The sequence below is a fragment of the Pleurodeles waltl genome, chromosome 3_1 (genome assembly GCF_031143425.1).
Source record: "Pleurodeles waltl isolate 20211129_DDA chromosome 3_1, aPleWal1.hap1.20221129, whole genome shotgun sequence".
NCBI lineage: Eukaryota > Metazoa > Chordata > Amphibia > Caudata > Salamandridae > Pleurodeles > Pleurodeles waltl.
The window spans coordinates 549,217,616-549,245,103 of record NC_090440.1 but is presented as its reverse complement, the minus strand read 5'-3'; the positions used below and the strand labels follow the sequence as shown (position 1 = coordinate 549,245,103).

General features: G+C 42.6%; 1 protein-coding gene across 4 annotated transcripts in view; it reads right to left on the bottom strand.

The window, feature by feature from the left end:
* The window catches only part of DENND4A (DENN domain containing 4A), a 518,288-nt gene that overhangs the window by 462,664 nt on the left and 28,136 nt on the right, over positions 1-27,488 (bottom strand). The window contains exon 1 of one of the 4 annotated variants that reach the window (XM_069222903.1): positions 8,514-8,620. The exons of the other annotated variants lie outside the window; for them this stretch is intronic. The gene's annotated coding sequence lies outside the window, so the exon portion shown is untranslated. Of the gene's footprint in view, positions 1-8,513; positions 8,621-27,488 lie in introns of those variants that run through there. 4 annotated transcript variants of the gene reach the window in all.

Sequence of the window (27,488 nt, the reverse complement as noted above, 5' to 3'; positions counted from 1 at the left end):
TTCATTTAATCGTGGGCTTGCCGTTTAAAAAAAAAAAAATAAAATAAAAATCACATGATGTCATTGGTAAATGCTTTACGTTTGTCCCGCCTAGGGGCGGTTTGGTTACTGCCTTGGACACAGAGCCTGTTAATGGGTTAATTGCTGGATTACCAATATACTTCAGCCTGGGCGGACTACTTTTTTTTTTTTGTCTGCACTTCGTGGCTGCTATGGCGCTCAGAGCGCAAACTCGATCGGATGTATTGTTTTTACATTATATGTGCTCTGATCTGCTTAGTGTATGTTCTTTGCAGCAGGCACATTAACCCTGTGTGCTACCTTATGACTCCAAGCTTCCACTAGACAAAAGCACGTTCTCTCTCCAGAAAGAACATATATCGCTAGAGTTATTTTGACATTTTTACATTACATTCACTTTGTGATTTGCCTAGGACATGTTCTTTGCAGCAGGCGCATTAACCCTGTGCGCTATCTTATGATGACTCCAAGTTTCCACTAGACAAAAGTACGTTCTCTTTGCTGCCACAGTGCTCACCGCGCGAACTCGATCAGTGGTATAGTTTTTACCTTATATGTACTCTGATCAGCTTAGTACACGTTCTTTGTGAGCTACCCTATGATGTTTCCAAGCTTCCACTAGACAAAAGTAGGTTCTCTCTCCAGAAAGAACATAAATCGCCAGAGATATTTTGAAATATTTATATTACATGCATTTTGTGATTTGCCTAGCACACGTTCTTTGCAGCAGGCACATTAACCCTCTGTGTTTCTTCATATTGAGTCCGAGCTTCCACTAGACAAAAATATGTTCTCTCTCCCAAAAGAACATTAATCTCCAGAGTTATTTTGAAATGTTTACATTATATGCACTCTGATCTACCTAGTACACGTTCTTTGCAGCACAGATTTATTCTGGGACTTTTAGTTTTATTTTCATAAGATGATACAAGCTGCGAATACAAAGCAGAAACCTTACTAGACAAACTGAACATGTTTGTGTCTGTGAAACTTGAGCTGTCTGCGTGTATTTATAAAACTAACTTGAGGAGAGCTTACTGTTGATTATGCTGTACAATGGTCAATATTTTATAACTAACATTTCAGTTAAAGACTGACCGAGGATCATTAATATCACGTGAGGTGGCTCTCCTAAAGCATGTGAAAAATCATAGGTGTTTTGTCCGACTCCGCACACTGCAGTAAAGGAACAGTGAACCAGTAAGCACAAATTCCTGGAGTACAATTATTTGTTGATTGCCCCGCAGGCAATGTCACCTGTACCAATTGACAAGTAAATATGTTTTGCACCTGGAGTAGCTTGTGTTTTAAGAACCTTGTTTAAAAAATATTCCAGTAGGCCTACTAGTCCTTTAGGTATATGCAGGCTCACTGGAACTATGTGGCAGAAAGAACCAACATATGCAGCAGGATTGACCAATTAATGTGGCAAAAAAAAGTCCAGTTATGCATTTACAATGCCAATAGCTCCAACTCAAGTAAATGCGAGACTTACTGCACTGCAAATGCTTGATTTGCTTGCGGAACATTTGAATGTATGCTGTCTGGAGGCAAAGCCAGCCACAACTGGTAGGTCAAGAGACTTACTGAGTTTGGCTGTCTGAAATCAAAACGTCAATGAGAGTGGGCCCCATCGGCAGGCCAAGTATGTAGACTTCATTACCCACAAGCCCACAGATAGGCTGATGTTTCCTGGCCTGTAGTAGTGGAAGTTTTGTGGAGTACAGTCTCATGCAGTTAACCACCCTGCCACTGATCTAACTTGCCACCAGATCCGGTCGGAAAGTAAGAAAGCCACTACCAAGCCAAGTGAAGGTGCGAGCAGCGGGAGAAGGGACTCTCAATCACAATCAATGCGTCTGTGGATCTTGAATCAATATTATGCTCAGGATGCCTTGGAAGTGGTGAAATTGGCAGGGGAATATGGAGTATAAGAACACCTAGTACATTAGCCCTGTCGCCTCATCTTTGGAACCTGAAAAGCAGGGTCCAGTCAGATTCTCCAACAATAGTTTGCCACTGGTTTCAGGATCCACACCACAAGCGTGCACAGCGATTAATGTGAGGTGAGGAGTGAGCAACTTGCTCGGTGAGTGACGCAATTCTGGCGGCTTTAAGGACAGTTGTGAAAATAGATACTTATAAGCACACGTGGTGTGACTGGGTGTTTTCAAAATCATGAGTTTTTTTTTTACTTTGTTATTAAATTGTGGCAGACAACAGTCAACGGTGTAGGAGGGCATCTGGCACCAGTCACCGCCTGGTGCATCAGAAGCCAATTGGGTCCTACCTCTGATCCACCCACCACGTACATACAGTAAGGCCAGGTCTCTCCCTGCTAGCAGTAGCCATGACCGCTGCTGGGGGAAATGTATTAGAGGGAGCAGGATATTTGTCATGTGTATGTAGCTTCCACATGTCGGCGGAGGATTCAATATTGCCAATCCGGGCCTGCAAACCACGCATCGCCCCTGGGGCTCGTGAGCGAGTGGAGGGCTGCTGGTGGTCACAGCAGGGACGACTCATCCCTCAGCAGCAAACCTGACCCCATGCTTTCCAGCTTAGTGGGATATGTCCGGTCATTTTATTAACCCTCGCACTCGGTCCACTCTCAAAACCGATTAAACAGATCCAACACATTTTCTGGAATTGGAAGTATATGCCGTAGTTTAAATTCCATTTACAGCACCACTCTCAAGCAGCAGATCACACATCATTTAAGTTATAAATCCAACCATAGATCAAGCCATAAATCAAATTACAAAATAGTTCGTCATAAATCAAGTTGTAAATCAATCACTTCACCCCATAAATCACTGGAGTCAACACTTCATCACTGAGAGACGCATAGCGAGTTGTCATCAATGGTTGTCAATGACCACAAAATGAATGCAGTCTTAGGTACTGCAGTCCTTGGCTTGGTGGTTATCACCTTAACATGAGTAGGCTGTACTTTCTACCTTACACATATGCTTTCAGCCAGCTCTCCAGGTGGCCTGGGTCGTGACAGCAGTACTCTGAGTACCTAGTGCTGCTGGCTTATCGTGTTGTGAGGCATCCCAAGGCAAGCAGCATACATCCACCACCCCGTCCACCGCCCGAACTTCCAGTTACTGCTGATCATGTTACTGAAATGCCACTTGCGGACTAACATGCCTACGCAGCTTCCCCAACATTTAACCGGTCTCACCCTCACAAGCAGCCTGCCAGGCGCAGCACTGCTGAATGATTGGTCCAAAAGATCTTCATTCTTTCACTGGAGAAATTGCACTCCATCCTCGCTGTAGTACTCCAGTCACCTAAAACGGATACAGCCATGTCCGATGCATTCCTATCCATTTGCCCTGCAAAACAATATTCAATTTCCTTCGTAATTTGTCTAAAACCCCGTCCCCCCCACCCTCCGTCACTTCAAACTACATAATAACTGTGTTGACTAGGAGTTTCACCATTTTGCTTAACAACCCCCAATCCTATTTTAGCCAGCTTATTTTTCCTTCTTAATGCTGCTGTATCGTTAACTCCCAATGGATGATTAGTAATTCTGCGGGTAGCCTTTCTCTAGCACAGTCAGATACTGCTCCCACTTCATGCCTAGCAGGCCCAGCCACTGTAGGGTTGTGTTATTGAACCTTTCCAGCTTGCTTGGACCCTCCTTAGCTATCCAAGTTTGTGCTCTGCTAACTGAATGGCTGATCACGTACACCGTCCTGGAACTGTCTCCTGCCAAATACAACCATGAAGTTCTTCAGTCAGCTTTGTTTTTCTTGCCTATGGCAGGCTTGGGAGGGCTGGGTACCTAACGTGCAATTTAAGTGAAGTGTGCACTTGTATGCTTTGGACTGCCATCTGCCTACTGCCATAATCCCGCTGTCTTGTACCCCAGGCTGCCCCTATCCTAAAGGAATGTGTGCCTAATTGCAATGCTGGCATTCCCGCCTTGGCTAGAACCCTGAGCATCACAGTCACAGTCACAAACAGAACTTGCTTAGGTAATACCCATTTGTGTACTTGAAAAGCGGGTCACTTCCTGGTGGGCAAATGCCAAGGTACCGCTTCAGCAGACATCCCCGGCAGTAGGTCAGGTCTACTAAACCAGAGGTTCTTAACCAGTGGTCCAGAGACTCTGAAGAGTCTGCAACTGCTTAGAAAATTAAATAATTTTAACCAATTAAAAAGTTGTATATAATAAAGAAAACAAAATGTAAAATGGAACTTTTAAAAATATTTTGTAAAGTGATTTGCAATTGGAGGCTAAAAATTAGGTTGATCTATACCCGTTGCTAGTTTAACGAATGAGTAATGGCAAGTAAGCCTGGGCCCGGAACCTCGTTTTGGTTTTTATGAATGCCCATTCAAAAAACAGCTCAACTGCCCTACCTGTGGCTTCCGTGTGCAGAAAGTCTCACAACCCTGTTACCCACCTCACATTTCTTGTATATTTTATGTATCTTTTTGCTGACAGAGGCATCAATGCATTTTAGATCAAGCATGACAGGTCCGGTCCGCCAGCTCCAAAACTTCTTGGAAAGGGGACATCAACTGCTCTGTCCATCTGGAAGCAAGAGAGAGTGCATCTCCTTTTGAGCTATTCACTCCTGGCATGTGCCTTACCTTAACTACAGAGTTCTGTTCTAGCTCGAGCCCGACCATGTATGTGTAAGACTAAGCAGGCGGGGATATCTAGCTGTGCTGCTGTTGATGGCACGGACCACCCCTTGGTTGTACGACCACAGTGTCATCTTTATGTCACGCAGACAATGTTGCCACATTTTTACTTACAATACTACTGGGAAAAGCACCACGAAGGTTATGTTCTTAGCCCCTTTCTCCGTTCAGCCAAATGGCCACCTCCTGGCACACCATGATTTCCCCAGAAACTCAAAGGCAGTCTGTGTCCACTTCTAGCACTAAGGACTTCAGTCTCATCGGAGTCCTCTTATGAGGATATTTTTAAAGCAACAGCTTAGATTTACCATTTAGAGACCTATACCACTTCTGTGAGGATCAATAACACCAGAGTTCATTTAATATAGTACCATCTCTAAATCTACATCACATTCTCGTTTGTCTGTCAGTCAACAACCCCACTACTCTGGGGCCAGGCAGTGGGTTTTAAACACAAGACATAAAGAGCATGGCATGGCGAAGGTGAGACAATAATGCATTCAGTACCTGCAGTTCATCTGAGAAGGAAGGGTACTAATTCGGAAGTGTGTGTCAAAGGATGAATTATAGAGGGGTTAGGTTTCCTAGTTTCATAAAACTGAGGAAACCTAAGAAAGATTACCCTGAATATAGGTCTCTCAACTTAAACAATCCCCACCACGTGAACTGCCTCTGTGCTTTATACTCCTTTGTGACCACAAAGCAGAGTTGTTAATACGCAGCAGCTACATTAAATACAAAACCACGAAGCCAGTACTTACAGCTAACAGATGCTAAGGACATACTGTGCATGTTGCCAAGTTCACCCAAGTCAAAGGTCTAGGTAATAGTCCCAACTATATCATTTTCAGTGGACAAGGGGATGCCATGCTGGCCTCTTTAACACAGGGCAATGGGGTCTCAAAGCAGAACCAGTAGAAGTCAAAGTGAGCCAACGCTACCCAGATATTTTGTTTCTTATCTGGGCTAGACAACTTCAACCCTATCAAAAGACAATGTCCTTGTCTCCCAACTCACAATAGGCAGTTTCCTACCAAGGCCAGTTTTAGCAGCACTGTATGCAAGTTCTAAATAACATTCTAGTCAGAGAACTGGAATACTGACAAGAAGGTATAGATGCCTTAGGTGGGGCGCCACCATATTAAGAAAAATCCTATTCGCCATTCACAATGGAAGGTTTATCCATCTCATGACTGTGACCTGCTTTCTGGACCATATTTGTCCCTGAACATTACCTCCATGTGGACTTCAAGTACCACACTGAACCCTCCCTCCACTGCAGGAGGAAGTCCAGGATTGGCGTTGTCATGGGAAGCACTCTGGATTTACTCTAGTCAATCCACAGACATATTGTCCATTACCTAACAATTTATTTATGCAACTATTTTATGGTCTGGTTCTCTAATGTAAGTGTAGAATGTTATCTACATTGAGGGACACTCAATACCTCTAGCAATACCTCTAGCAGCCATGTGCAGGCCTCTGCAGAAGTGGTATTTTCTGAGGACACAGGCTAGGGGTTGCAATACAATTACAAATAATGAAGGGGACAAGTAGCATCCCTGCCTAGTGCCTCGAGTTATCCTAATATATACAACATACAATCTTTATCCCTCACCCCAAACCTGGGCCTTAAATAAAGAAGTGAAACTGATTATACTATACCCTTTCCAATACCCATCTTCCCGAGCGCTGCAAACATGAAATACTACTCTAGCAAATCAAAACGCTTTATGTTGTACTCACTGCTTGACACAATACCTTAGTGGATCATTGGGCTACGAAAGTGTTAAGACAGCCAAAAGCACAGTTTGAAACCCCCGATCTATCAGGATCCCATGGCCCATTGTATCAGATGCCACAGATAGTCTCAGCGGCATTATTGGTGCTTCTAGACCTATCTGCCATTTGTAGCAGTCTTTAGGTTCAAGAACGCAGACTGTTCCAGCGCTGGGTGGAAATCCTGATAATTAGTCACCCAGAAGCCCTTGTTCCTCATATTGTCTAGTTATAAACATTTTCCGGGACCCTTTTAAAAGAGCCCACTACCAGTGGCTCTGGTCATAGGGAATGTTTATTTAAATAATGCACTATCCATACATACATTAGCCATATAGGTTACAGATTAACAGATTCTGCCATGTAAACAAATCGTTTACTATTCTAGGAATATGATATGATGGCGATTGAGCACACGGATTCACTATAGATATGTTTGAGGGGTCACAGGACATTTTAAGGTGATTAAATCTCTAATGGGCAACTCGGTCTGTGACGGTGTGACCAGGGCCGATAGGTAAGCAGGGCATCAGTACATTATCTAGTTATAGTCTGCGTACTATGCGGCCTGCCGTGACGCCCACCATTGCACTGGACTCAATCAACAGCTGCTTTACATCGGAAACTATTATCCCCTGTACTTTACCAATTAAGAAGTTCTGTATAGCTGTAATATTACAGACACAATATCCACTCACTCCACGCAATCTTGATTTACTTCATTCAACATTTTTAACAGCTCTTTGAAATCAACTTGTGCTCTCTACGAAGCTTCCTAAGTGGCGCAGTTTTAGTAACCACAAAAAACTTTTCTGAAACAAGCAGATGGAACAAGGCAACGCAGCTAAGCAGGGTCGAATTGTTCTTGTTAATATTCAGGAACTCTCACAACCCTTCCTACACAAGTGACCCCAAGCAACAGATGCAGGAGATCAAACCCAAAGAGGAAGCCACAAGTAATGCTGGCAAAGCACCAAGAGGGAGCCAAGTAAACACACCATTAATATCCTCAATTTTTAGGTTCGAGCCAGCGTGCGCTAGGCTCCTGGGTACGGTTTGTTGTTTTTGACTTGAGTGCCCCGCAAACAGAAGGCTTGTGACTGGCAAAAACGTGCATAGCAGGCACAAAATTGCAAGTTTTATTATTTAAAGCAAACTTTCTGTTATTTTGCCAAGTCGTGCCTTACCAGTTTCTTCTAGTGTTTTCTTTTGTTTTTTCTCGTGGGCGCGGTTGACAAAAGATGACAACTTGTTGGAAATGTGCGAGACCTATTGCATTGCAAATGCTTGTTAACTGTGCAACTGAATCAGTCAAGATTCAAAAGCAAACTTGTTTGTCTTCGTCTAGAGTGAGATCGTATTTAATTCAGATGGTTTTGATTAGTCATCCAATCATTGCGGATATTAGATTGCTTGAATGTCTTCAGTTGTTCTTGCTTACCTCTGTACTCTGCAGTCAATTAAAGATAGGTTAGGGCAAAACAAAACAAAAAAACATTTAGTGAGGAATGTGGACGCCTGCCTGGAGGAAATAAGACATCAGCCATTTCACAAATACATCAAATGCCTTGCGGCTGAGTATTTTGTGAGCCTCGAAACTGAAAAGAAAACCTAAAATGAAACATTATCCAACTGTGAGCCCGAGCTTTCTTTACACCTCAGTTCTGGACCCATTTCTAGAGAGTGCGAATGAAAATTGTGACTCTAGACAGCAAAACAGTGAATCAGCAGTAACAGCCGACTTGTGGTGCATCCACCTTATGTTCACACTGATGTATACGATGTCACTGAAGTCATTCTACGCAACCAAAAAAAAATGCCAACTGCCAACAAAAATCGGAAACGTCATATGCAGGATTTCACAAGTTCCACGGAAAGGCCGCGTATGTATTATTATAGAAATTAACAAGATGGCTGAAAACACTTTCCCATGCTAATAGAGAGATTTCTAGCTCCGAACATTACCAGCAGAGCGCATGGTAGGACCAGCGGGGGAAGACAAACACAGAGACAGGGCATTCCTCGGTCCCCGTCACGCGCGTTACCTTCAGGAACGACCCTCGTGCACGGCCCAGCTCCCGCATTCAGGCCACCGACGCGGGCCCATCCTCTGACGCGAGGGTGCCACCGTGGCCACATACAAAGCCGCGAGCTCAAGGGCGGAGGCCGCTTTGCTAGGCTGCCTGCCGGTGCTGATGAAAGCAGCACCAGGTGCTCGCTCTTTTCCCCAGAGTCTGGATGAAAGGCGCTGCTCTGTGCGATGTGGCGTGAGGGGCAGGGATGTGGTGAGGTAACATCGCCTGTTCTCGACTCCAAGAGGCATCTCTGCAAGGAGACCCCCAGACGATGCCTTTTATCCCCAACTATTCACTGAAATGAGGCCTCCTGGGCAGGCTAAGGACAAGCCCTTCTTGGTTACAGTTCTCGAGAGCAGGTCAGGTAGCAGGGATGGAAAAAAAAGACAACAAATAATATGACATCAAAGTGCGATAGGCAGATCGGGCAGTCCTGGCGGTGAGTCTGGCAGAGAGCTGTCTTCCCGGCACGAGAGCGGGCTTTCCAGCTGTACTAGCGCAGAGAGCAGTCCCCCCGCGTGCCCTGCAGAGACCACAGTCTCCTCTGTGGGACTGGCAAAGAAAGCAGCCACCCCTGAAGCAGGGGCGCAGCTAGACCGCAACTTTGTTAAATGATGGTTGAAAGAAATGACGTAACAAGCAGGTTTAACAGATCTCAGTACAAATGACATTAAACAAGTTTTCGTAAAGATGTTTGGCCCTTTGTTGGCAAATTCTCGCACAATTCCTTCCCGGCAGGATAACGTGCTAATTGAGTATTACTGCATGTCTAGAAAAGCGCTCTTGCCCAACTGTTGGCCAAAGGTATGTTTACAGTCTGTTCATCTGGATGTTGCAACATACGCTACTTAAAAGCTGCACTCTTGCACAGGGCTAAAAAAAAAAAAAAAAAAAAAAAAAAAAAAAAAGCTTAGTGGGTTAACACATCTGGTTGGGGTGTAGGGCTGGCAAGTGACAGGTTTGATTCCCGATTCACTGTTAATTCCTTCTGAAATAGACTAAATACCACTCAATTGGCAATATTATTACTTATTTGCCCTGCCATGAAGCTGCTTCTTGAGCATAACATAGTTGTCGTTAGCACCCCACATTAAGCAAGCTGGTGCTTTGTCCTGTGACTATGTCACTCAGTGCTTAATTTGTAAATAAAAACGTGCCGTTGCCCAAAGCTCTCCTATTAAATCTGCGGCTGCTGCAATTAAATGTGCGAGCACGAAATACTGAGGCAGGGTAATTCTGAAGCCATCATGGGCCTCTTTAACCCATTTACTGCAACTCCGTGCCCCTTCAGCTCACTCTTGCAGCTTTCTGCTTTCTACCTTTGTGAAGCTTTTTCATTTTTCTCTTCCTCCGTCTTTCCCATATGTGTCTTTTGCTCGCAACAAATGCTTGAGGCAGAAGAATAAGCCCCGGCCCTCAAAAATAAGTGCGGTGCTCAGCACCGGAAACAATAAGCACAAATTAAGCACTGATGTCACTCCAAACAAAAACCCAAAATAGTGTCTCATAATAACATGCATTATAACAATCAGCTTTCAATTCTCTTCTAAGACTCACAGCACACATAGTATAATAATCACTCAAATATATTAGTGGTAAATCTTGAATGGACGGTGTGCTTGATAAAATGCGTCATTTGTTAATTTCTCCAGAATGCTTTCTGAGAGAATGACTACAGCCTCTGTCAAGGTGGTTCTTAAATGTCTTTTAGTAATTACAGGAAAAAGTGTGTTGTACCCAGTGAAACATTGGAACATGTTGCACACAAAGAAGTGTGTTTTCCTTGTGTAATGCTTTTGTATTTGCAACCTACTATGCTCAGAGTTATGCTGCATTTGAGAGCCTGTGGTTTAGTTTGACAGCACAGTTAGGGTTTGCAAGTATTTTGCTACCAAAACTACACCAGTTAGAAAAACATGACACAGTGATGGAATACCTATACAAGAGAAGTGCTGCTGCTATGCTGCACTGCCTATCCATAGACCCCCTTCCAGAAATGTTTACATCAGTTTGCAGAATGAGAAACTAATTGAAGTGGTTCTTGCTTTAGGAAGCACAGGTGGGCTTCAGGTTACACATATACTTTATATACAGCATTCACGAAGACAATCTCTCTGTCAGTATACCAAGAGTTCCTGCTCCAAACACCTGAGCTATCCCTCACAGGACAATGCTTCTTCACCAAAAGACAAGAGCCACAAAGCACTATTACTGCTTGATTTATTCCAAAATTGCTACAGCCCTGTATTTAGCACCTGTAAGCAACCACTGACCCCAATGAAAATCTATGCATGCCTCGTAGCACCACAAAGAATCGCAACACAGAAAGAGCGCTCATTACGGCCACAGACATACGTATGACCCTGGACATAGGAAACACAGCGGACCTCATCGTCCTGGACTCTCTGCAACATTTAACACAGTCTCCCACCACATCCTTATCTGATGCCTGCAGAAGACTGACATCCAAGAATCTGCCCTCCAGTAAATCTGCTCCTTTCTGACAGGCAGAATATAAGCTGTCAGCCTGGCCCCAAACCCTTCAGAAATTCACAAACTTGTCTGTGGAGGTTATTTATGTGCACAACATCAACATCCTCCCCTATTCCAATGATAGGTGACTCAAAATCTCCCTCTTAGACAAGACCCACAATGCATGAAAAAAGTTCCCAGCCTGCATGACGGAAGTCATCAACTGGATTAAGTCAACTGTCTGCAGCCAACCACAGATAAGACAGAAGTAGTGAATTTCGGCAACATCTCACCATGGGACTCCTCCTGGTGGCCCACCAACCTTAGACCCAGGATCATCACTGACATCAAACTGGACATGACTGCGCCAGTAGTACCACCAGTGTATCCTACTTCCATGCCATCAACATACTGAGGAAAATCTTCAAATGGCTCCCAGGCAACAGTCGAAAGACAATCACACATGCCAGAGTCACCATTGAACTGGACAACAAGAACACCCTCTATCCACCTGTACTACATACTGCAGGTGCTGATGGGCACCCCAAAACCAGTGACGATCAATACATGCCACTTAATGCCACAATTAGGCGGTGTAGAAAATCAATGCCTCCACTGACTTGTTCTCTTGTGAGACACTTAGAACATACCTGCCACCTTTTTCTAAATCAACATTTCATAGAGTCTGAATGTGACAATTATAGCAACTGATGAGCTAAATGTCCCCAACCTCAATTTTTATGAAGTATTATGTTTGTACTAAGTTGCATTGCAGAGTCTAATCTAATTGTGGTTTAGATTAACATCTCTACCTCTGTTTTCACTAACCCACATGCACACTCACTGTATGGTCCATTCATATCATACATGAAAGTAACAGTCTATTCTACTCCAACACACAATGTTCAATGCAGTAGTAGCCTATGCCCTTTCTTTAAACAAATAAACGCAGTGCTCTGTGATTGAGGGCATAATGCCCAAGTGCTCCATCCTAAATAGGCCTTGAACTAAACCTTACAAGATTACCTATTTGTCTATGCCAAAGTGTTTTCTCTAGAACAAGCTTCTGTAATAATTTCTGAAACTAGTACGTTGCGTTCACATATTTGTGATTAAAAAAAATAACCAAAACCAGGATGCAAGGGGTTAGATTTGTGCTGTAAGGTAAAATTACAGTGAAGAAGATGCTTGGGTATAAGACAGTTGGTCCATCAACTAAGGACAAAACAAAAGGGGATGGGGGTCCAAAAAAGTAAAAATAGTGATGTTTCTCAATTTAATTCTTAAAGGAAGCTGTTCACTGCGATAAAAAAAAAAAAAAAAAAAAGCTGAACGGAATTACACCAAATGTGGCATGAAAGCAGAACTTTACCCAAGGAAGCATATTTGCTTAGTTTGGTATAAATCCATTCAGAGGTTTTTGAGAAAATATCATTAGAGTAGTGGTTTTGTAGGCCTCACATTGAGCCAGCATGTCAATCAAGCTTTGAAGGATAGACTTATCTAGACTGTTGGTTCATGGATTTTCTATCAACCTTTGTTTGCAAACTATTTGAAAGATCCAAATTTAAATAAAATAATCAAATCCAATTTGACAAGCAGTTTTTACTCCCATTGTCCATTTTGGGTCTGCAATCCTTAAACTGGGTTCGCCCACTCAATGCTCTCTCACTTGCAAGCTGCAACTTGATCAAACGTATTCCAGCTGTCATCACAGGACATGGGGACTCAGTCCTATGATCCTGAAAAAATGAAGGAGGATAAGCTGCAGGAACAGCATCCCCTGACCATCTGGCTCTGGCGGAAGGCCCCAAAGAGAACCCTCATGTTATGATTTTTCAAATTACAATTTTTCCACAAGATCTGCAGCCATGAGGTCAGGTTTGCAAACAGCCCTAGTGGTCCACAAACCCTCAGCAGGAGCTCATGAATGCTTGTAGGACATTTGGGGGGTCATTCTTACTTTGGCGGGCGGCGGAGGCCGCCCGCCAAAGTAACCCCGTCAGAACACCGCACCAAGGTCGAAAGACCGCTGCGGTGATTCTGAGATTTGCCCTGGGCTGGCGGGCGGCCGCCAAAAGGCCGCCCGCCAGCCCAGGGCAAATCAACCTTCCCACGAGGACGCCGGCTCAGAATTGAGCTGGCGTAGTGGGAAGGTGCGACGGGTGCAGTGGCACCCGTCGCGTATTTCAGTGTCTGCATAGCAGACACTGAAATACTTTGCGGGGCCCTCTTACGGGGGCCCCTGCAGTGCCCATGCCCTTGGCATGGGCACTGCAGGGGCCCCCAGGGGCCCCGCCGCACCCCCTACCGCCATCCTGTTCATGGCGGGTTTCCCGCCATGAACAGGATGGCGGTAGGGGGTGTCTGAATCCCCATGGCGGCGGAGCGCGCTCCGCCGCCATGGAGGATTCAGAAGGGCAGCGGTAAACCGGCGGGTGACCGCCGGTTTACCCTTCCTGACCGCGGCTGAACCGCCGCGGTCAGAATGCCCTTCGGAGCACCGCCGGTCTGTCGGCGGTGCTCCCGTGGCCGGTGACCCTGGCGGTCACCATCTGCCAGGGTCAGAATCAGGCCCTTGGTGTGCGAATTATGGTTTGCACGGCTGTTGCTCAAGTTATGGATTGAAGTCCTAACCACAACATGAGAATATATATACGTATGTGAGTATGGTTTTGTACCTTAAGGATATCACCATAATAGAAACAAAGACGGAGTTGGAGATTTAAACCCTGATTCGGAGCTGTGCAGAATATGGGTGATAATTACAGCACCCAGTAATTAACGCTACCTGGCATGGCTTATTTACTGGGTGATGTTACTACCTTCTTTTCTGAGTACCCCACTTAAGAATGAGCCCTAACATGTGGAATCAGCATTTACTGCACAGAGTATTGAATATTTAGCATTTATTTATGAGCATTTTCTCATGATACATTTCACCTGGTTTCTAGCGGCAAAATCTGTCAAGGAAAAAATTGTGTAGTATAGTTGTAGTTGCACAATTCTGAGCCCGATCGGTGCACAAACTTCTATTTGCGCTCTGATGGAAATCAAAAACACAACTTGGAATCATGGCCTGAGTAAAGTCTGTAAAGTTATAGAAGGTATGGATAGGTTATGTTAACAGAGAATGGCGATTCTCAGAGGTTCACTGCATAGAGAATCAGGATTTTACTAAAGACAAGGAAGCTAGCATTATGCATAACCTTTTATTCACCAACTTCTGTGCGGCTCCTTTAAAGACTTATAGAACCAAATGATGTCACAATAACAAAGAACCATAACGGTTCATATAATCCCAGAGCAACAGTCCTCTTCCTCTTTTGTTTTCCCGATATCTTCAACCTCCTTCTTCTACTTCTCTAAATTTCCCCTTCTGGAAGGATAAGCTGTCCAACTTCTCATATGTCTAAAAAAGAAAAATATTCGAAATTCAACTTAAAACATATTTAACGTATAAAACCCAACCTGAAACCTAAAAAATATATGTAACACTCCACATAAACAGTATTATTCTCCAAAATTATAATCCCATGGGTGGGAGAGGAGGAATAATGCTAGCCTCCTTGTCTTTAATAAAATCCTGATTCTCTATGCAGTGAACCTCTGAGAATCACTATTTTATGTCAAGACAGGAGGCTAGCATTATGCATGTTTAAAGCTTAAATTGCTAAAGCTGCTACATGTTCAATTGGTTTAAAATAGAATTTCCTAAATATCTCCTCACTAGACCAATCAGCTGCTGTCATAATTTCCTCCAACTTTCCAACTCTTCAGAAAGTTTTAGAAGCCATAGCACCCCTTACAGAATGTGCTGTAAATTTCTTCAAATCTATACAAGCCTTGTTCATTACATTTTTCACCCATCTAGCAATCATAGCCGTAGAAACCGCCTTGTATGGTTTCACATAAGAAATCCAAAGTTGATTTGTTCCTTCTGATCTAAACTCACACATCCTATTTTCATACTCCTTTATACACCTTACTACACACAAACCTGGATGATCATCAAATCCTGGATAAAATATATTCTCCATCATAGTTTTTGTTCTATTTCTTACCTCAAATAAAACTCCTTGCAGGTGGTAAAATCTACGAGATATCTCTAGAGCTTTGACATCTGAAACTCTTTTAAAAGAGATCATACACAATAGTGTTGAAACTTTCCATGCCAACTGTTTACTTGTCAAATATTTATTTGATGGCCATTTCCTAAACAAATCAAATATCAACCTAACATTCCGTAAAGTAGTATATTTATTTTTTGGTGGTGTTTTCAATCTAATCCCTTTCATGATTTTACATACCAAGGTACTCCTTCCAATGGAAGAACCATCAATTAAACAATGTCCTACTGCAATCGCAGATCTATAACAATTTATTGTTCTATAACACAATCCGTTCCTGAACAATTCTGCTAAGAAATTAGCTACCATAACTTCATTCATCTCCACGGGATCCAGATTCCTCTCAGTGCACCAACATAACCAAACCTTCCATGCACTCCTATATCTTCTCCTTGTTCCCGGAGCCCATGACTCATATAATAACTCTGAAGCCTCTCCAGACAGCTATCCAAACGCTCATTTCTCCTGAAATCTTCCAAACTAGAAGGTTGAGCATCCCCGATTCTATCAAAGGATGTTCCTGATCATTTACGTCCTTTAAAAGACCCTTGCATGCCTCTATCATGATTGGGTCCTCTATTGCTAATTCCATAACTGAAGGAAACCACACCTGGGTTGTCCAAAATGGAGTCACTAGCACCAACTGACATTTGTCCCCTCACCTGCATAACTACCCTCGTAATCATACAAAAAGGAGGAAAAACATAACCCAGAAACTTGCTCCAATCCAGACTCAAAGAATCCACTGCCTTCGCCCCCCCCATCTGGACGCCAACTCACATAACTCTACAACTGATTCGTTAACAGAGATGCAAAAAGATCTCTTTGTAGTGGTCCCCAGATTCTATCTTTTGAAAAACATAAGGCATGATCTTCAGTTCGCTGTAATCCTAAATATAGCGGGAACCCCAGTCTGCTCTTGTATTCACCTCTCCTGGTAAATACTGTGCTGTCACCTGTATCTTTTGCTCCATGCAAAACTCCCACAAATTCTTCGCCTTCTCCGAGAGTCTCTTTGACCTGTTGCCTCCTAACTTGTTTATATAGGTCACCGATGAAATGATGTCCATTCTCAAAAGAAATGAACATCCTTTAAATTGATCTCTGAAACTGTGAATTGCTAACTCTCCTGCTTTCAGTTCCAAACAATTTAGGTTATCCTCCCTTTCTTTGATTTTCCATTTTCCTCCCGTCAAGTGCCTTACCATTACTGCACCCAAACCTAAAGTACTCCCATATGTTTCCAGAACTGAGTCTGGGGTTGAACCAAATATCGCTCTCCCATTCCATGCTTGCAGATTTTCCATCCACCAATTTAATTCTTTCACTGAATCCTCTGAAATCTTTACAATATCCCCATACCATAAACCTTGAGCCAATGCTAGATTCTTTGGAGTGCTCTGCAATGTAATGGCCCTGGGAAAATTGCTTGAATTGGTGATGAAAGCAAACCAATTGTCCTTGCCAATTCCGTCAAAGTAATGTTTTTCTTCCTCAAAACATTTTTTATCTCCCTTTTTATTAAATAAATCTTTCTCTCCGGCAATTGTAATTGACTTTTCACTGTATCTATCACAAACCCTAAAAATTCCATCTTTTGTGGCAGTGTAAGAACTGACTTCTCCTGGTTTATTATAAAACCTAGATCTTCTAGAACACCCAAACTCATCTTCACATTTTCCAAAAGTAAAGAACTCTCCTGACTCGTAATCAAGATATCGTCCACATAGATAATCAATCTCACTCTTCTCTCTCAAAAAACCTACCACCGATCTCCTCACCCTTGTAAAACACCAAGGTGCTGAAGGTAGACCAAAATGATGACAAGTGAATTGGAACAGTTGTCCTTCCCACCTGAACTGTAAAAACGTCTGCAGTGTGGTTTCATGGGAATCATAAAATATGCATCTTTCAGGTCTATTTTTGCTAACCAATCTCGTTCTTGAACAGTATCCCTCAGATGAATGCCTTCCATTTTGAAATGACTGTACAGCACATATTTGTCTAAACTTCTCACATTTATCACTGGTCTCCAACCTTTGTCCTTTTTTTCCACTACAAAAAAGGTACTCAAAAACACTTTCTCTGATTTTACAACCTTCACAATTGCACCTTTTTCCAACATACCATGAATTTCCTGTCTCACAACCTCTCTTACCTCCTTTTGGAAACATATTTTCCTTGGTTCCAAATTCAGATATAGAGACTACTGAAACTCTATTGTATAACCTTTCACCGTATCTAGAACCTAACCATCGTTTTTTATTTTTTTCCAATTGTTTATGAACATTTGTAATCTCCCTGCGATTCTTCCCAGGGAAGAACCAATTCCAATCCTTATGTTCACCCTGTCCTGATTGAGATCCTGAGTTGTTACCTGTCCTGCTTCTACCTCCTCTTCCTTTTTGCGGGTAGAATTAATTTGTTGAAAAACTACCCTGATAGAGTCCTCAGCCAAAACCGCTCGGGCCCCTGTAAAATGTTCGGCCGAAAGAATGGCACCTTCTTCCAGCCCTGCCATATAAATTCCCATCTCCAAACACTTTCCTCATCGAAGTATGAGCTTTATCTAAGGCTGTAAAAGTATGTACATATTTGCTCAAAGCCTTTAGCATACCTTCTCCAAAAAGCAGTCCTTTTGACTCCTCAGATGACTCTTTCCTTGACAATTCTCTCAATTTTGGGCTTATTTTCAACAATATCGACCTTCTTCTCTCAACAAGAAGGCCTGCGTTAGCATTTCTCAAAAAACAAATTGCTCTTTGGCTCCAACCCCTCAACAAATTAATATCTAAATCTGAACCTTTCACATAAGACTCCTCAACCACATCAAAAATTCTGGCTTACGGACCCAACACTTCTAGTAACCTATCTTGACATTGCTTTAATGATCAATCCAATCCTTTCCTTGGATCCTGGCCAAGTTTAAATAGGAAAGTAATCAAATCCGGATCCAGGTTTGGAGTCATAGAATCTTTTTTCCCCCACAATAACTGGGTGTGAACATTCAGCTCTCATAACACTTCTTTCATTCCTCTCCAAAGGTTTTCTAATTATCTGTTTTATGTATTTAGCAACATGACGCACAGGCCACCATTCCGCACTACGCGGATGCTTCACATCAGAAGGCTCGAATAAAGTATGACCCAAAGGATCCTTCACTTGTTTTTTCTGACCCATATCTGTTTTATATAGTATATCAAACTCATCCATATCATTCTCATCATTCATATCTAAAATGTACTCATCCAATTCATCAGAATATTCCTTATCATCCCAGCTGGATTTACCAGCGATTTCCTTTGCAGGATTGACCTGCCTTTCCATCGTGCCGCTTAGGATACCTGAAACCAATTTCTTTTTAATTTCCGGACATCCCCTTTCATGTTCCTCCTCTCTTAAATGCTTTCTCTTTTGTCAATAGGTTTCCATCTGGCCCTCTTTTTTCAGATTCCTCCTTGTCTGAAAGAGACCAATACTGATCCTCCTTAACTAACCTACCTTTCTTATTGCACGCTTTCCAAAAATTCGACAATGCTGTTTTAACAGTCGCTACAACATCTGTTGAAATTAACCTTTTAATATTCTCCTCCTGAGTATCTCTGTCCGAAACATCCATTTCCTCAGTCATAGTTAAATATCTCTGTACTCTATTTTATTTATTTATATATTTTTTTAAAGAAGTCTCTCTGAAAAGAAAAAGATTATCTGTTAGAATCTATTCGATGTCCCCATTTCTGCCCCCCGTCCCCCCTTTTTTTGATTTTTTTAATATATATTCACTCATTTTCCTCAAAACGCACTTCCTAAACTCTACTCGTTGCTTCACAACGGCCTTCTGAGTGCTTGGAGGCTGTTTCCGAGCAACACCACAATGTGATTTGTGTTTACGTCGCTTGTTTCTTAAATGCGCTCAATTTCCTTTAAAAAAAAAATAGACTCAAAGAGTCTGTGTAATGCTAGCGCACTCACGCCTACAACAGAGCACGCGTCTCGGTTATTAACTAAACCGATGCACCCGCAGTCATCGCCGCATGAGTGACACGCCCGCGGTCATCGCCGCACGCAAGCAGCTTGCGCTTGTAATGAAAAAAACGTTAGCAATTTCCTTCTCATCTACGAAGGTAAATTTAATGTTTTTCAAAACACTGCCATTTCTTGTTTTCTGTACTTTAACATATACATGATTATTAATAAATAAGTACATAGGCCTGAAACATATGATGACTAAATACCAAAACAATCAATAATAATACAAATAAATCTGAAAATAAAAACACTATTTACCCCAAATTTGGGTAAAACCTTCTTAAACACTTCCTTAACTACAAATAACACTATTTACAACATATTTACAATAGTACAAACATTCATAAAGAAAAAATAACGACACTACTTATCTGCACAGAAGCAGCAAACAAAAGAGGAAGAGGACTGTTGCTATGGGATTATATGGACTGTTATGGTTCTTTGTTATTGTGACATCATTTGGTTCTATAAGTCTTTAAAGGAGCTACACAGAAGTTGGTGACTAAAAGGTTATGCATAATGCTAGCCTCCTGTCTTGACATAAATATTTTCGTGTCCGTGTTGCTATTAATATGGCTCAGTAGTGCTGTAGGGATCAAGTATGTAGTATTGCATTTTAACTGTATTTCTATAATGCTTAGTACTCTGTATGAGACGCTGGCGCTCAATGCTCTGTGAGAGTGCTATGAAAGAGTGCTCTTGCCACGTATTGTCGCTAGAGGTGGATAAGCCAAAAGATTTACAGGAGACCTGGGCCAGAGCCAAGCCAAGGGCCTGGCTTGGATTCTAAAGCCCATGTCGAGCCCTGAAAATGTTTGCTATGTAAATCACATAACAAAAATCACGTAAAATATGATAGTTGTTAAAAATTCTAAAAAGTGCATTTCTCTGACGTGATGCTTTGACAATATATCTCATGATAGCATTGCACTGAGAAGTACTTATTTAATTTCGCCAATATCTTTTAATATGTGCCTAATATCACACAAGATAAGAAGTGAAGCCGCGATTTATCCAGGTTTTCTGGTTTCACTTTGTATAAATGAGCCAGAAAATGGGTATCTCTTTGTCTTTCCTTATGCTAGGACTTTGTTTTTACCTCTTTGTGATTTCTGATGTAATAGCGCCATAAGCATTAAGAAAGTGCTATAAAATTACAATATAGCACATTATAACTGTCTTGCTTAATTCCATTTTAAAACAAAGATATGTATATCATTTTCCCTTTTTAGAAGTTAAGCTGAAGTGTATTTGTCAATGGGGAGAATGGAGAGATATGCTAGCAAGGCCTTTCATCTTTCACCACCAAGTCTTTGAAACTTTGCAAATGGGCTGAAGAGAGGTTGACCACAATGTGGGGGGGGGGGGGGGCACAAGAAGAAATTAAGAAAATAGCCTCCTCCACTTTTCAAAGGTGTTTGGATGGCTGCGAAGTACAACAGCCCCAGCATACACGTCTGCTGAGAGAATCCTGTGTCCTGAGGATGCAGCAGCCCAGTCTACAGAGGAAGGCGGGGAGGGTTAAAGCCCTTTTTAGCCCAATGGGCGCTGCACACCTGCCCAAAGCCAGACACAGGCCTGCAGCCCTCCCAACGTGACAAGCAGAGAGGGTCGAACTCCCAGTGCGACATGCATAAAGAGCAGTCTTTCCTGGGTGACTATCAGAGACAGCCATCTTCCAACCCAGCTCCGCAGGCAGAGTAGTCTTCCCTTCACAACTGACAGAGAGAGCTGTCTTCTCAGCATCACTGGGAGGGGCAGCTGTCTTCACAACTGACATAGAGAGCACTCTTTTCTGCGCAACTGGCAGAGAGCACTCTTCCTGGAACTACTGGTTGAGAGCGAGAGAGGTCTTAGCATGACTGGCAGAGAGAGCAGTCTTCCCTGTACAACTGGCAGAGACAGCAGCCAGTCCTGTGTGACAGGCAGAGTGCAGCACTCCTGTTGAGCTAGGTGAAGAGTGCAGTCCTCCCAGATTTAACAGGGAGAAAGCACAGTTCTCCCAGTACGAGTGGCAAAGACAGCGGTCCCCCCAGTGCGAAAGGTAGAGACATCAGTCATCGGCCATCCATGTGTAATAGGTATGGAACACAGTCCTCTTGGAACAAAGATGAAAGCAGAGTCCTCCCACTGTGACAGGCAGAGAGCGCAGTCCTCCTGGTTTGACAGGCAGAGAGAGCAGTCTTCTGCTGCAATGGCTGAGAGAGCAGTCCTCCCAGCATGATCAGCAGACAGCACATCCAAGCCTGTTTGATGGGTAAAGAGTGCAGCCATACTTGTGTGACATGAGAGAGAGCAGCCATTCCTGTGCAGAAGGCAGAGAGCGAAGGATTCTGGGTGCGACAGGCACAGCGTGTAAATTACCCTACTCCCACGCTGCACGCAGAGAGCATAGTACTTCCAAAAAGACAGGCAAAGTGCAGTCTTCACAATGCAATAGGCAGAGAGTGCTGTCCCTTCCAGTGTGTCAGGCAGAGCATGCAATTCTTTCAATGTGACAGTCAAAGAGTTTGGCCCTCCCAGTGCAATAGGCAGAAAATGCAATCCTCCCAGCACCACAGTCAGTTTCAGCATACCCATAAAGCACCACCAAAGACCTAACACCACTTGACCCCCCATCCTCCCCTGCAACTGTAAAAGTATACCAGAAGAGGAGTGGGCTTCTGTGAACTCCACACACCAGCCAGAGCACATCAGCAACTTGGTGAAAGCCCTCAAGAACCTCAACAGCTGGATCACTGCATAAGCAGGCATCCTGGCACCATCAAGCACAAGCAAACTGGAAGAGATCAACCACAGTCAGTTGGTACCTAGAAATGCTCAGGCTGAGGAAACGCCACTGCAAGCAACTGTAGCGAATGTATAGAAAAAGTCAAGACACTAGAGATAAAGATATCTTTGAATCAGCCCTAAGACGCTACAACCAGCAGATACGGAACACCAAGCACACACCTCTTGCAGATCACATCATTGTCGCCACTAACAGCAGCATGGAAATCTTTGCCATGATCACAGATTTCACTGCACCTCCTGCCTCGTCCAAACATCATCCCTCAAAACACCTTTGCAACAAGCTTTCTGAACTTTTCTGAAACAAAATCACTTCCATACAATCCAACTTTGAACATCAAATGGACGCCGTCACAACTCAATTTCCCATCATGACGAAGAACAAACTCTGACCTCGTGGTCCACCGTCACCACCATAAAAATCATTGCTGCCATGAAGACTATCCACTCGGGGGCCCCACTTTACTTTTGCCCCTACACACCATCACCAAAGGACTACTACCGATAAGTGAAGCACTAACAACCATCTTCAATGCCTTGGTCAAATCAAGCACATTGCTGGACAGGTGGAAACATGCCACCATCATCAGCCTGCTCAAGAAGCCATCTGCTGATCCAGCCACACTTTCCAACTACACACCCATCTTGCTCCTACCAGAGCCAGTAAAGGTCTTAGAGAAACTAGTCACCCGACACCTCACCAACCACCAGGTCCTCAACACCATGCAGTCCAGATTCAATGCCCAACCACAGTACAGAGAAAGCACTCATAGCCACCATAGACAGCATCCACATGATCTGCGACAGTCATTCTCCTGGACCGCTGTGCTGCATCTGACACTGTTTCACACTGCCTCATCAGATGCCTGCACGAGATTGGCATCCAAGGAACTGCTCTCTGCTGGATCTGCTCCTTCTTAATAAGTAGAAAACAAGCTGTCAGCCTGGCACCTTACTCCTCAGAAGTCCGCAAACTTATCAGCTGAGTGCCTCAATAGTCATCGGCCAGCTCCACCCTCTTCAACACATACATGTTCCCTCAGGCCAACGTTATCCGTACGCACATCATCAACATCTTCTCCCGGGCCAAACACATGCAACTCATTCTCTCTCTCTCTCTCAGACAAGGCCCCCATCACAAGAAGTTCACTGCCTCCATGCCCGAAGTCGCTAACTGGATGAAAGCCAACTAACTCAAACTCAACACCGACAATACAGAAGTAGTGATCTTTGGCAAGAACACCTCACCATGGGACTCCAACCAGTGGTCAGCCAAATTAGGACCAACATCCAGCACTCATGCCTGGAACAGCACAAGTCAATGCAGTCAGTGCATCCTGCTTCAACACCTTGAAGATACCAAGGATTTTCTTCAAATGATTCCCACTCAGCACTAAAAAAAAAACCTGTCACTCACACTCTAGTCACCAGCAAGTTGGACTACGGGAACACCCTCTGTGCCGAGATCATCAAATCAACTCACTACACAACTACAAACCATCCAGAACTTAGCAGTCAGACATCCTCGACCTCCCACACAGACCTAACACCACAACTCACCTCAGATAGCTCTTCTTGCTCCCGATGCACAAGCACTCGCATTTCAAATTCCTTACACACACACGTTCAACACATTTCACTAGTTAGGCACCACTTACCTGTACAGTTGAATCTTCTTCCACCGACCACCCAGATAGCGCCGCTAAGCAGGACTCCTTGCACACACCCCACACATACAGAACACCACATTAGGGGGGATGGGGCTTCACTTACATCACTCCTAAATCGTGGAATGGCCTCCCACTCCACATCAGAGCCTTTTCCTGAATTCTGCAAAAAACAGTAGACCCGTCTTTTCAATTACTCAACCTACCATTGGCAGAGCTAGGCGCACTCACACCTCCTCAGCACAAGAATACCCTTGCAGGTGATACTGTAGTTTACAAGAACACAAACACAGTAAGAGCACTCAGCCCTCCAGGAGCGGTAGGCCTAGAACCAGCCCTCTTAATGTGACAGAGAGTGAGGTACTCACGGTGCAACAAAATAGCAGTAGAGACCACCCACTGTGAGAGGCAAAGGGTTCAGTGCTCCAAGTACAATAATTTCTTTATTTTCTAGGGGTGACTACAAGTCTTGTGATTATTGTCATGGTAATGAAAACAGAACTTACAGAGCAGGTCAAATGAAGCTAAAGACACTTCTCATATTTATTTCGAGCTCCATGAACCTATACAAAACACTCACAAGCATCAAACACAAGTTCCTCTGGGAGAAGCTTTTAGGTCATGTAGTCACACATACACGCACATATATATGTGTAAAAAATAAATAAAAATCTATATATTTATATTCACTGAAAGAAAACACGGACTGTTCGGACTAAAACACAGTAAATATCTGAAATTCACTATTTATGGTTGATGGTGTACATAATGCACGACAAAGAACATCACCTGACACCTTTCACTCTTGCTATTCTGCCTTCCCCCTTTATATTTTTTGACAAAATGGTGGACAAATTCCCTTCTTGAAATGGCAACTTATGTGATTGGGTTTTATTTTTGAACCACACTTTTTATATGTTTTCTTTTGGTGTGGTACACTCTACGTTTTTTTTCTTCCAACTAAGCATCTGAAAGCTAATAGAGCAAGTAACATTGCCGAAGACTATAGGCACTGTACTTTGACTGAGTGGAAGAGGTGAAAAAAAACAGCTGAAGAGCCATAACACCTGATGAGTCTAGGGTTGCCACCTGGAGACATGATCAGTATTTTTATTTCCTTGCTGGTACGAAAATAAAGAAAAGTACCCAAAGCTGTCATATTATCCTCTGATCACTGTGTACTTTAAATAGTAGACGTAAGGCAAAAGAACTTAAACTTGTTTAAAAGCTGCCTTATGACTAATATTTTAACTAAACACAGAAATAAAATACATATTATAAAGAAATACACATTTTTATAAAACCAGCCCTCTTTAGTTATCTTGCTTTGGCCTTTACAGAATCTCAAAACATGGTAAACTACCAGTTTATTTATTTTTGTAGTTTTATATGACGTGAATGCAGTCCAATGCCACCGGAGCAATTGACTAATTACAGTTAACCTGATTTGGATTAAGCATGCCAAATTCTGTGCTGATCCATCACAGTGGATGGGAGGGGTTTGCTGGGCAGTTAAAAAACGTGACATTTCCCATTGCAACTCCCACAGGAGTCTTTGATTACAAAAAAAATATTGAAATTCATTAAACCAAATTTGGCATTTAGGAAAACTATACGTAAGTAAGTGCGTTAGCCTAATTTTGCCTAAATCAGGTCAGCAGTTTTTGAAAAAGTACCGCTACAAAAAAGTGTCAGTGGGCTTGAAAGCATTACAAAGTCAGATGTACCACCTGCTCATGAACTGTCTTGGAATCCGGGTTCAAGGAACGCATGCGCACACAAATTTTAAAATAAATAAATTTGTCAGCTGATATTCGGATTCAACTAAAAAGGCTGTCAAAAGATTCCCAACCTGCAGAACAATATTCTGGGAGTGGATATGGGCATGTTGTAGACATGTAGACTGGAATGAGTCTGCATTTCTCACGGATCGGTCACCTGTACACATGCTTAATCTTGGACTAATGTATTGTGCATTTACATGAATTTATTTGAGAAAAAACAAACAAAAGTAGAATACACATTCTTGTTTGATTCTTCTCCATGGGAATAACTTCTGACATACAGGCTAAGTACGACAAACCACAAATAAGCTTGAGCCTTGTTGTCATAGCCATCACAAATTTAATAACAGATAAGTCATTTCCATATTATCTGCTCAAGTTTGGTACAAACAGACTGGAGCATGACTTAACCCAAGACAGGAGCACGGTTCTTTTGTACCGAGGATGTTGTCGACTTGTAATTAAACTAAAGATCGGGTTAAGAGTGATTAAAGGTTTTAAACAGAGTTTACTACAACACTGCTAAGACCGGTTTTACATATTAAAACTGATTATTTACTTTTGGAAAAAAAAGACTAAAAGGTGAATAACTAACCCTGTATTTTCAAAGCATTGTTTACTTTTTTTTTTTTTTTTTTTTTTTTTTTTTAACTTGAGGCAAGCCATGTTTAGGCTGTATTCTTCAGATGATCTAAAGAGTTAATTATTATAAGCGAAGAAGAACGTTCGAAGAGATAAGGATGCAACAATGGTGGGGGGGAGGGGAGGGACAACAGCAAAAAAAAAAAAAAAAAAAAAGTACCTCAATCCGTGCACGAATAGGGGAAGGACACTAACAAATACATTAAATCAGTACTTCATTCATGCTCCATTAAAGAAACAAACAAGCGTGCAGTCCAATGACAAGCAAGGGAATAAGACTAATGAAGATTCCAACAAGTAGGAAGTAAAGGACAGGCTCCAAGTCCTTTATAGTTTTTTTTTGTTTTTGTTTTTTTAAGTAACAAAAGATCACACAGGCGGCAGCTCATGCACTGTCGCAGAGGGGACCTAAAAAGGGGAAATGGTTGGAATAAATTTTGTGAACATTTGGTTTTATATATGTGTTCTTGCTTGTATGATCTTCCTGATTTTGATAGGAGGCACTCACGTGGACGAGATGCGCTGAGGTGAGAGAAAGGGATTCCTCACTTCTTCATTCTTATATAGAGCACTAACGCAGACAAGACACGCTGTGATACGGGAAATGGCATTCCCACACTCGTAAGCACCTTTTGAAACATAGAAGTTGATGAGGGCTGGTTTAACGAGACATGTTTGTCTAGCTCACAGTGTCCCTATCATGGATTATGCAGGTGTCTACCTTTACTTTGTCCTGATGATGACCCCCAGAGGATTTATCCTAACATTGGGTTGAAACGTTGTTTTGATTTCTCACCCACCCTCAAAAATTATTGTTGGCTACAAAACTCCTACGCTTTATTTTGGGTTTCACTTGGAGCACCTTCTTTCTTTTTTCTCATATATGTTTCTGAGACATCTATGTTGACAATAACGTGTATGTAATTGTTTTCTTGAAAGGGAATAACTGACTTATCTGACACGTCAGTATACTTTCCATGTCTTGTTATCTTAGTTTTGTTTAATTGTTTTTTTTCCCCAGAAGAACATTTGTTTGAATGATGTACGATCTTCATGACATGATTTAACAAGCACTGACAAAGCCAGCAGGACTGTTTTTTGTTAGGGAAAGTGTTTTGTTAACAGTTGAGCAACTTTTGTGTGTTGCCCTAGTTGTACTAGAAGGAAAATGCCATTATGAAGCAACATTTTTGGCTACAAGCAACATTTTGGGCTACAACAATATGGGAGTTATGAGTAGCCAACCTACTGAACTGACTACATTAGCAGAGTTAAGTTATTCCCTGAAAGAATTGTGTTATGAAAAGCAGTCAGGAGATGACGTCTGTATAGTAAGTGATCACCACCAAAGGCATTCACAGTAAAATGTTGCATAGCAGACATGTTTGGCACAACATTAGTATTTTTTTTTCCCTGCATCCTTAAGAACGT